Source organism: Nicotiana attenuata, chromosome 10 (assembly GCF_001879085.1).
Source record: "Nicotiana attenuata strain UT chromosome 10, NIATTr2, whole genome shotgun sequence".
NCBI classification, from domain to species: Eukaryota; Viridiplantae; Streptophyta; class Magnoliopsida; order Solanales; family Solanaceae; genus Nicotiana; species Nicotiana attenuata.
Window position 1 is genome coordinate 44179653 of NC_031998.1, and position 11612 is coordinate 44191264.

The window sequence follows — 11612 nt, forward strand, 5'->3', positions numbered from 1 at the left end:
TATTTAATTCTATAGTCGATTTGATTCGACTTTTTCGGCTATTTTTTTGCTATAAAACAAACCAAATTTGGTCGATTTTTAAAATTCAAAACTAAAACCAAATCAAACCAAAATAATTATTATTGATTTTTTGTGTCGGTTTAATTCGATTTTTGGTTCGGTTTGAATTTTCTTTTCATGAACACCCTTAAATATAGGAGTTAAAACATTTCTCCATGTCAATTAAGCATGTAACACCTTACTACAAATTCAATGTCCGACTAAATTAAAAAAATATTACACCACTTACACAAATCCTATAGACAAAAAAATTTTTGAGGAAAAACCTATAGTTCAACTATCAAAAGAAAAATCCTCAAAATTAACAGAGCGCACCATCATGTATATCCATCTCCATCTCAAAACAACAAGTATTAGTAGTAATACAAGAAGAGTAGTCCCCATATCACATGAAATTCCGATGATCTTTAATCAGAGGCGGAGCCATGATTTGAAGATTATGGGTTCAGAGTTATAATCATTTTAAGTTATTGTGTTCTAAATTAATAATTAATACATAATTAATGAATTTCATAAGGCAAATACATGGTTTGGACCAAAGTTACTGGATTCGACTGAACTCGTAGCTGATGAGCTAGCTCCACCCTTGTCTTTAACGTCGCCGGAAGTTTCAAAAGCTGCTCGAGTCCGATGATTGATGTTTGGCTATAATTATATATTTTTAGTGCATTACTTACCTTATATTTAGGTGCTTTCGTGCTAAAATATACTATATTTGTGCTTAATTGAATCTATTTTATTTGTAGGTATATTAGAGCTGAAATTGTAAGCAAGGCAAATATTTTGGAAGTATATTATATGTATTTAAATGAATGCATGCAATTGTAGACATAAGAATTAAAGAATGAAGTTCTTGGAGACTACCTGGCAGCACTCAAAAGCAACGAGCGTCGAGTGAATTGGAAAGTAGGCAAAGCAAATCAAAATAGAAAACAAAGAAAAGGCAGCAGGCGACGCGAGCCAATTTGCTCGCGTTAGAGCAGGCGCCGCGAGGCCTGTCGCGAGGTGTTCGAGTGTTTCGGATTTTAAAGTCTATTTTGTCTCCTTTTTGGTTTTGGATTATTTTGTCTAGGTCTTTTTCATACACATATAAATAGTCATTAAACACTATTTTTTGAGTGGGGAGACCGCGGATTCGACCTAAGGAGGCAAGAACACACTAGGAGCAGGGGCGTATCTAGAGTATAGTGTATGAATTCCCGGGAATCCAGTAACTTTTGCGTAGATCCTATATTTGTATTGAAAAATTTACTAAATATCTATAAATATCTAACGGTGAACCCAGTTATTATGGTATATTAATTTGAGATTGCGACAAGAACCCATAAACTTTAAATTCTGGATCCGCCTCTGACTAGGAGCAAGGCAGAGAATTCTTCTACGAGTTTTTCACTTTCTTCTTCCTATTTCTATTATTGGTTATGAATTCTAGTATTGTAGTTATGCATACTATTATGAATAGCTAATTTGTTATCTAGAGTTTTGATAGAACCTTTTGTAGGATAAATTCTTGTTATGTTTTCATATAATTGAGCCGTTGGATTTCTCTACTTGTTCAACTACGTATTTATTGTTGATGATTGAATGACCATCAATTAATTGTGCTTATTTAGTGTGTATATTGCTCGAGAGAGAGTACACATTTAGGTAGTTGTTGAACACCATCACTCCTAACGTATGTGAGAGATCAACGGAGGGTTTAAAGGTGGGATTAGAGATAACGAAACCCTTGGTGCGATTGTGGTGGGCGGTGAATTAGTGCCAGCTAGCGTAGTTCAAGAGAATACGTCTAGTATATTGTGGTAGTTGCTTGAGAAAGAGCTACGACACCCAAATTATCACGATTGGTAGAGAATACTTAGGCGATATTATAGAAGGCGTAGCGGGAAGGATTCCGACAATTGGGAAAATCATAACTCTAGACCTCCTGAGTCTTGTCTCAAATTTCATCCTTGTAGTTGATATTTTTACTGCTTTATAATAGTTGCTAGTTAATTAATTAGAAATAAACATTATAATCTTTATAATCAGGAAATTGTTTGGACCTGTGTTTCTTAGCAATATTGAACAACTGTAGTTAAGCCTTAGTTCTCTGTGGGATTCGACTCCGGACTTGTAAACTGGATTATATTTGCAACGACCGCTTAGTCCTTTTTATAAGGCATAATTGTGCGTAATCAATGATCATCGGAGGAAATATAATAATCGGATCTTGATGACTGGTTTTGGTCAACATTAGGGTAGAAGCAGTTTGAGGAGACTTCATTTTTAATTTCTTGTTTTATTGAAGCAAATGAAGGGACATAAGGTTGGTGATAATTAACATTGGAATTGAAACTTAGTAGGACCGAAGACTCCTCATCCCCTCAAGAATCTAAGTTCATGTTTGGCTATAGATTTTGGCTTTATTTTTTCTAAAATAAAAAAATTAAAAACATTATTTATTTACGAAATATGATATGTTTTTGGGGGAAGAAAATTTCAAAAAATCTCAAGTTCCCAAAAGTGTGTTTAGGGTAGTTTTTGGATGAAAATTTTTCTTCCAATCCAATAAAATGCATGCCCAAACACAACTTTAACTTTCAAAAGTTATTTTTTAACACAATTTCAAAAACTCTTTTTTCAAGTTTCAATCAAATCTATGTCCAAACGCTAGCTAAGAGTATTTGGGATATTGAAGGATAAGTTTTGCATGTATGATGACCTTGGTACGTGGTTCGAAACCGTGGAGGATTGGCTTGTATTCTTTGCACTTGTTTAGTTGCTTGGCATCCTTGATCAAATTTATAAGTGCATCTGTAATAATTCCTGCATATTTCTTCCAATACAATAAAATGTATGCCCAACATAACTTTAACTTTCAAAAATTATTTTTTACACAATTTTAAAAAAAAAATTTTCAAGTTTCAATCAAATCTATGTCCAAAGCTAGCTAAGAGTATTTGGGAAATTAAAGGATAAGTTTTGCATGTATGAGGACCTTGGTACGTGGTTCGAAATCGTAGAGGATTGGCTTGTATTCTTTGCACTTGTTTAGTTGCTTGGCATCCTTGATCAAATCTATAAGTGTAGCTGTAATAATTCCTGCATATTAATATTGTATATAAATTACTTATTCAACAATCAACATCTACTATTAGAAAATGGCTGAATTCCGATCGTCAAAACGGTCGCAAATCGAGCTTCTCCGACAGATTTCGGACTGAAAATGATCGGTCGGAAAATACATTGTAACGACCCGACCGGTCGTTTTGAGCTCTAGCACTCCGTTCAGCAGCCTGAGGTCGTGAGCAGCTTCATTTCAGGTATTATGACTTGTGGGCGTGGTCGGAATTGAATTTTGGGAAGTCTAGAGTTGAATTGGCAGGAGAATTCTTATTTCGGAAGCTTAAAGTTGAAAGAATGAACTAGGATTGGATTTTTGAGTAAACGACCTCGGAATCGAGATCTGAAGATTTCAGCAGGTTCGTATGATGATTTCAGACTTGGGCGTATGCCCGGTTCGGGTTTCGGATAACCCGGGAGCATTTTGGCGCCTATTGTGGAAGTTAGCATTTTAGAAGAAATTTCATAAGTTTGGCTTGAAGTGCATTTCAGTGTTATCAATGTCCGTTTGGGATTTCGAGACTGTGAATAGCTCCGTATGGTGATTCTGGAGTTGGGGGCGCGATCGGAAGTGAATTCGGAGGTCCGTGGGTCATTTTGGAACCATTTGGCTAAAGATAGAAATTTTAAGGTTTTTGAGAAGTTTGACCGGAGGTGGACTTTTTGATATCGGGGTCGGAATCCAATTCCGAAAGTTGGAGTAGGTCCGTAATGTCGAATATGACTTGTACGCAAAATTTGAGGTCAATCGGACGTGATTTGATAGGTTTAAACATCGGAAATAGAAGTTTGAAATTTTGAGGTTCATTAAGTTTGGATTGGAGGTCGATTCATGATTTTAGCGTTGTTTGATGTGATTTGAGGCCTCGAGCAAGTCCGTAACGTGTTTTGGGATTGGTTGGTATGTTTGGTTGAGGTCCCGTGTGCCTCGGGTGGATTCCGGGTGGTTAACGGATTGAAAATGTGATTTTTGGACAGCTGAAGGAATCTGGTTACTGGTATTTTCGCTTCTGCTGTGGGTTGATCGCAGAAGCGGAAAGGGCGCCGCAGAAGCGGGTTTTGGTCTAAGGCTTGAGGACCGCAGATGCGGTCAAAGTTCCGCAGAAGCGGGACCGCATCTGCGGAGAAATGGTCGCAGAAGCGGATAGGAGTATCTTGGAGAGGACCGCAGATGCGGTCAATGTTCCGCAGAAGCGGGACCGCATCTGCGGGTGGCAAGTCGCAGGAGCGAGAAAGGGGTGGCTGAGGGAAGACCGCAGATGCGACATTTTAACCGCACCTGCGGAACCGCAGAAGCGGTCAAGGAACCGCAGGTGCGAAAACAGCTGAGGCAGTGAGATCTTTTAAGTTCGGGGTTGAGTTCATTTCAACCCCATTTTTCTTCCATTGGAGTCGATGGGGAGCAGGTTTGAGGTGCCATTTTCGTCACTTGTCATGAGGTAAGTAATTTATGCTAGCTTTGGTTAAATACAAGGTTTATTTATGGATTTAGACTTGGAAAAATTGTAGAAAGAGTGAGGTTTTGGTGGAAAACCTAGAAAATTATATTCTTGGAATTTAACCACGATTTTGAGTATGGAATTTAGTGAAAATTATATATTTGAGTTACTAAGGTCATGGGTAATCTTTATCTTCGAAAAATTTCGGATTCCGGACACGTGGGCCCGAGGGCGTTTTGGGCAACTTTTCGATCGGAGTTAGGAACTTCTATAAATTAGATTGTAATGATTAATTGAGCATATATTAATGGATTTGCATAACCGTTGGCTAGTTTTGGAGCGTGGTGCATCAATTAGAGTCTTCGGAAGGGCGTGGAATGCCGGTTATGGACCTTCGGAGCGAGGTGAGTCTCCTTTCTAACCTTGTAAGAGGGAACTGTCCCCATAGGTGAAATAATTGATTATGTACTCCTATTTGCGGGGGCTACGTACGCATGAGGGGACGAGAGTCCGTGCGTAGCTACTATTATGCCATTGTCCGGGTAGTTAGGGCCCAAAAGCATGCTATACTTGGATTATTTATGAACCTATTGATAGCTTGAATCACTTAAATCACCTTGGATTAGTAAATGAATTTAAAAAGAGATTAAACATCATTTTCCCTAAATTGTTAAAAAGAGAAATTGTTTTATATGGATAAGTATTCCCGATAAGTTCTTAATTGACTGATTGAGCATGTATCTCTATGTGTACCTGCGTCGCATGCATGATTTGCGAGCAGGGTATGTGTTTATTTATGGAACGGGCTGAACGCCTCGGCAAATTAAATAGATGCATCTATAGGCACGCCGTCGACCCTCGGCAAGTGCACAGTTTATTTCTGTTGGATCGGACCGTCGCCTCGGTATGATTTGCGCATGTTATGTTGTTGCTTGAGAATTTTTAATGTGAATTGTGCCCTTTGTGGCTTGATATAAATTGATAAGATAATAAAGAGTAAACCTTGAAAATCCTTGATTATTTGTTGAAGGAGTTTACCTGTTTTCTGGCTTCGTGAATTAGGACTGCTATATAAATCCATGATTTCTTCACATTTTTAGTATATTGTCAATTGACCTCTAGTAAGTGTCGAAGTTGACCATCTCGTCTCTACTTCTTCGAGATTAGACGGGATACTCATTAAGTACACGTTGTTTACGTACTCATACTACACTTCTGTGCATTTTTTGTTGCACAGGTATATGTAGCTCTTGTGGCCTACTGGGCGTAGCAGCACGGATGATTTAGGGGCTAGGTGAGTTGCATTATTCGAGGCGGCCCACAGCTAGTATAGCCCTTTTCAGTACATTGTATTTATTTCCTGTCCACTGTATTCCGGACGGATGTTGTATTTTATGTCCTTATCAGTAGATGCTCATGCACTTGTGACACCGGGTTTTGGGATGGTTTTGACATATCTTGTATTGATTGATTATTATTTAATTAGATTTGAGACCATTATCTTTCAAATTGCTAAAGTTGAAGGAAAAATCCTAGATTTTCAAAAGTAATAAAACGAGAATTTGATTAAGTAAATTGGTTGGCTTGCCTGACAGCAGTGTCCGGCGCCATCACGACCCTTAGTGGATTTTGGGTCGTGACACACATGATCGCAAACAATTTGCAACCGAAACGGTCAAAAATTTCCGACCGAATTGGTCGCATCGTGAATAATTGGGACGCGTTGAATTTTTAGATTTGGTCGGTAATTTTCCGACAGAATCAGTCGCAAATTTGAAAAATAAAATAAATAAATCAGTATTTAAATTTTCCGACTGATTCAGTCGGAAAATTAAATAATAATTAATTAAAATTTCGACCGAAACTATTGCAAAATTTGATAATTAAATAATTAAAAATATTCATAAATTCATAATTTCTGATCGAATCGCCCGTAAATCTAGGAATTTTCAGGTAATAATTGCGACTGAATCGGTCAAAAATCAGCCCCAAATCTGGGAAAAGTTTAGCAGAATTCTGTTATTTTTTCAACTACATCACCTGCCAAATAAAACAACCAACCAATCAATATCTAATTCATCATCCACCAATCAAACATCTAATATAACAACAAACCAAACAAAACACTTAATATCACAACCAAATAACATTCAATTATCAAAATACTAACTTACATTCATATTTTAAACATACTAACCAAATCATAATCATGTCTAAAACATAACATACACATTTTAGTCTAAAACATAACATGATTATTCAAGTATAAAACATAATTATTCCAAGGCAAGTCTACATATTATAACCACGTCATAACATACAACTCAAATAACTACTTCTATTCAGACTCAGTCTCCTCATCACTATCAGATTCTTTAAACATTCCATCAAATATTCTCAACGGCATTTTCAAGCTTCTCATTATCGGTTGAGGTTTAACCAATCCATGCTTCTCTAACTTCTCGGACAACTTGCTACAAACATGTCATGATTGGCAAAATTTACTCTTTATGCTACTGAAGATATATTTCAAACAATTTAATCTACTACTCCATGATGCAACAAAAGAAAGACCTACATAGAGGAGTCGAACAACCACCATAATAATTCGGGTATAACCAAAAATTCTGGTAGTAACAAATGACTAGTAAATTTGTTCACCGTAGTATACATAACTTTTTTAGTTCACAAATTGCTCCATAGCGAGAGTTATTCACCCATTTGAACTCCTATATCCCCCTTAAAATGGCCATGTTTTCTCTAGTTTAAGTTCTCAATTCATAAATAAACTAATATCCAATCAATTCAACTAACAACGCCTCAGTCCCAAACAAAATTGGATTTCAATCATGTGAATCTTCTGTAATCGTTACTCTTTTTCTTTTCCAGATCAAAATCATTCAAATTCTACTTTGCTTATAGTTAATTTGTCTTTTAAAGCAATCATAAACTCTTCAGAAATCAGAGGTTCTCTAAATATTCTTGCTTCATAAACTAAAGCCAGCTACCAATATAAACACTAAAGTTCTAATTTTTATTCATCAAACCTCGTTGTACATAATTAGCAGCTCTCTAAAACTACGGCTTCTCCAAATCATTACACCTCTTGCTTCATAAATGTTGTTAATATAAACAATAAAGTTCAAATTCTATTCAATTAAAATAATAATAAAAACTTAGTGAATAACTTTTATTCATCAAAACTAGTAACAAAATAAGTAAATATTTCAGAATCAATTCAAAATTTTGAGAATTAAACCCTAAATAAGAAAATTAACCAAAAAGGTTATTTACATGGAAAGTGAGAAAATAGAAAAACTTATCTTGATGCCGCAGTGGACCCGCCGGAGTGGTGTCGTCGGACCCGCTGGAGTGGTGTTGCCGAACTGGAAAAAAAATAAAAAACAAGTTAGGGATTTAAGTGGAAAAAAGGATATATATATATATAGAGAGAGAGAGAGATGTGGACTGACCGGAGGGGGAGAGACACCGGAGCCGGTTAGGAAGAGAGAAGCGACGCCGGTAACGTGGAGAAGACAACGACGGTGAAGAGTAGGGGTGTTCAAAACCAAACCGAAACCAATAACCGAACCGAAACCGAAGCTTAATGGCTTATTGGTATCGGGTTAACGGTTTAACGGATGGGAAACAGATTAAAATATTTTTATTAACGGCTTATCGGTTTGGGGGGCGGATTATTCAATTTTCTTAACGGATAATCCGTTAACCCATTAAGAGAATATATATATAAAATTTAATTTTATCCATATTACTGCTCTAGACAATTGTACGAAGTGCAAAGTGAATTGTACTGATTGCTTGGAAGTATCTAATTGGCCATCGAGTCTCTTTGACGCGTGTATTCTCCTAAATCATAATCCCTTCCCCACTGGAGACCGATAATCAGTATTAAACTATTAACATTTACACTTTATACATTAGGTTCAATCTTAACCAAGTTGTTTTTTTATTTTTTAACAGTTTGTCATCTTCTTAAATAGTAAGAAATCTGCTCAAATGATACTGTTGATGTATTCTGTTGTGCACCTCTCAATCCCTTACCATCCACTTGAATGTAGTATGAGAAGATAAAAGAAGTATTTGATTCTAGTAATATAGCCTCATGATGTAATTTAGTTGATATATATGTATGAGAAATGTTGACTATATTATTGTCTTGGGGATGTACTCCCCAACACTGTGTTGAAGTATGTTAATTTTAAATCAACTGAAACTAAACCGTTAACCGCCCAATAACCGCCCGATAATAGCTAAATCGATATCAATCCGCTCGATATCTTATCGGGTGACTAGCGGATTAATACATTTAAAAACCGATAACCGATAAGCCAAACCGTTAAGAGTAAATAACCGTCCAATCCGCCCGATAAGCAGTCCTAGTGAAGAGGAAAGAAAAAGTGAAGAAAATAAAGAGAGAAGAGAAAGAAAAAAGGGATGTTGGGCGAGATTATAAAAAAGAATTCCGACCGAAACGGTCAAAGCATTATTTCAATTTTTTAAAATTTTGAAAAGTGCGACCGAATGTGTCGCAAATTGGGTCAAACTAGTCAGATCTCATATATGACACATTTTGCGACTAAATCGGTCGCAAAAAATATTATTTTTTAAAATTTTGCGACTGAAACGGTCGGTCTTTACTTTAATTTTAAAAAAAAATTATAGTGCGACCAATTCGGTCACAAACTGGGTCAAACTAGTCAGACCTCGTAAATGCCACATTTTGCGATCGAATCGGTCGCAAATTCTTTTCTTTAATTTTGCAACTGAAACGGTCGAAACTTTATTTTAATTTCTTAAAATGTTGAAAGTGCGACCGAATCGGTCACCAAAATAATAATTTTTTTTTTGTTTTGCGAACGAAATAGTCGAAAATCGCGAATATATATTTCGCGGTATTTGCGCCAAAGTTTTCGACAAATACGGTCGGAGTGTTTGCCTTAAAATTGTTTTAAAAAAATAGAATATTTTTTTCATAAGATGCGACCGAATCGGTCAGAATTTCCGACCATCCTTTTCGGTCGAAAAATAGACGTTTTTTAGTAGTGATATCAATCGAAGAGCAGCATGGAACAATGGTAAAATTATCTCTGTGTGACCTAGACACAGGTTCGAGTCGTGGAAGCAGCCACTAATGTTTGCATTAGGGTAGGTTGTCTACATCACACCCCTTGGGGTACGGCCTTTCCCGGGACCTTGCGTAAATACAAGATGCTTTATGCGCTAAACTACCCTTTTTTTTAACAATTAACATCAATCAACTAGGATCGATCCCAATATAAAATGTATATTAACTAAAAGAACTATTCTACTTAAGGTATAATTAAATGGCTTTCTTGATGATGAGAAACTTTTACCTTGGATATGGGGTATTGAGGATCTCTTTCTGGCCATACTTTCTCCAAACATGTCCATCATCCACCAAAGTTGAGGTTTCTTTTACGCTTTTCACTTAAATTTTCTGTTCATAAATTTGCCCATAATTTGTTGGCGACACTCATCACCAAAATTTTATAAAACTATCCCACCAATTAATTAATGGTCTCTATGAAACCAAGTAACCAATATTGAGTTATTTAGTAAAATTATTTGTTGAGTCCTAAAATTTAAATTTTGAAATAGGTATTGCAGCATTTATAAATTACTAGTATTAAATATTTTTTTTAATGATTGAGTTCAATTTGTGGGGTTATAAATCCCCACAAATAAATTTTTTGTAAACATTAAAATCAAATTACAGGGGTTATAAACCACCACTAATTGCCTTTAGAAACTGCCACAAATTAAAAATTTATTTTGTAGCGGTCGTCGTGGGGGTTTTAGAAAACCGCCACAGAAATGCTTGTGGCAAACATAACTGCGGCGTTTTGTAAGATCGCCACAATTTATTTTGTGGAGGTCGGAAACTGCCACAAATTGACAAAAAGACCCCCACAAAATGAGCTTTTTTTTGTACTGGCGGTGCACGAAGCATTCTGTATTAACGTAGGGTCCGGGAAAGTGCCGCATCTCAGGGGATGCAATGTAAGCAATTTACCCTGATGCAAACATCAGTGGCTGATTTCACGATTCGAAGTTGTGATCTATAGGTCAAATGAAGACAACTTTACTGTTACTCTGATGTCAAATTAAAAAGGTTTCAAGGATAAATTCGTCCTCACATGCATCAGGAAAATGAAAGCCCATACGCACAAAAATATTGAGTAAATCTGGCTTTCTGCAATGAGTGTAGATTAAGAAAATGTAACAAACACATAGCTACTAGCGTTTGTAATATGTTGTCACCTTAATATCGTCATCCATGTGCCACCTGGCAAGTATTAAATGGTAGTTGCATTGCTGTTTAACTATAGATTAATTGATAGGGGTTTTGACACAGCTACCCACAAAAACAAAACTATTAACCCTTATCTATCTATTTGTTTTTCTACCCATAAACTAATTACATTTCCTACACATAGTAGTTTTTGTGGGGAATTTTTTTTTTATTCTCCAATTCTTTTTTATTTCTATGCTTCTTTTCTTCTTTTTTTTCTTTTTTTTCTTTTCTGCTTTTCTTTTTCCTCGTTTTCTTTTTATTTTTTTCTTTTTTCCTTTTCTAATTTCATTAACTTCTTGTTTTTTTATATTCTTTTTCTCTTCATAATCTAATTTCATTTACCATTTTCACTATTTTTTATTATTCTTTTTTTTATACAATAAGAAAAATAATTGATATAGTAAATATTTGTTCACCTTTTTTTAATATAACTAGTACAATATACCTTTTTTTCTCATTTTTTAAATTCAATTATAAACTGAAATAATATCAGTTGTCACTTGATCTAATACACTGGATATCACATTGACTGCTGTTGAGCATCATAAATTACATAATCAAATTCTAAGAATCAACACGTGGTTGCCATGCAAACCTTGATCTCCTTCCCTATAAATATCAATACACACTCTACCATTAGCAGTAATACAACCAGTTATAGAGCAAGAAAA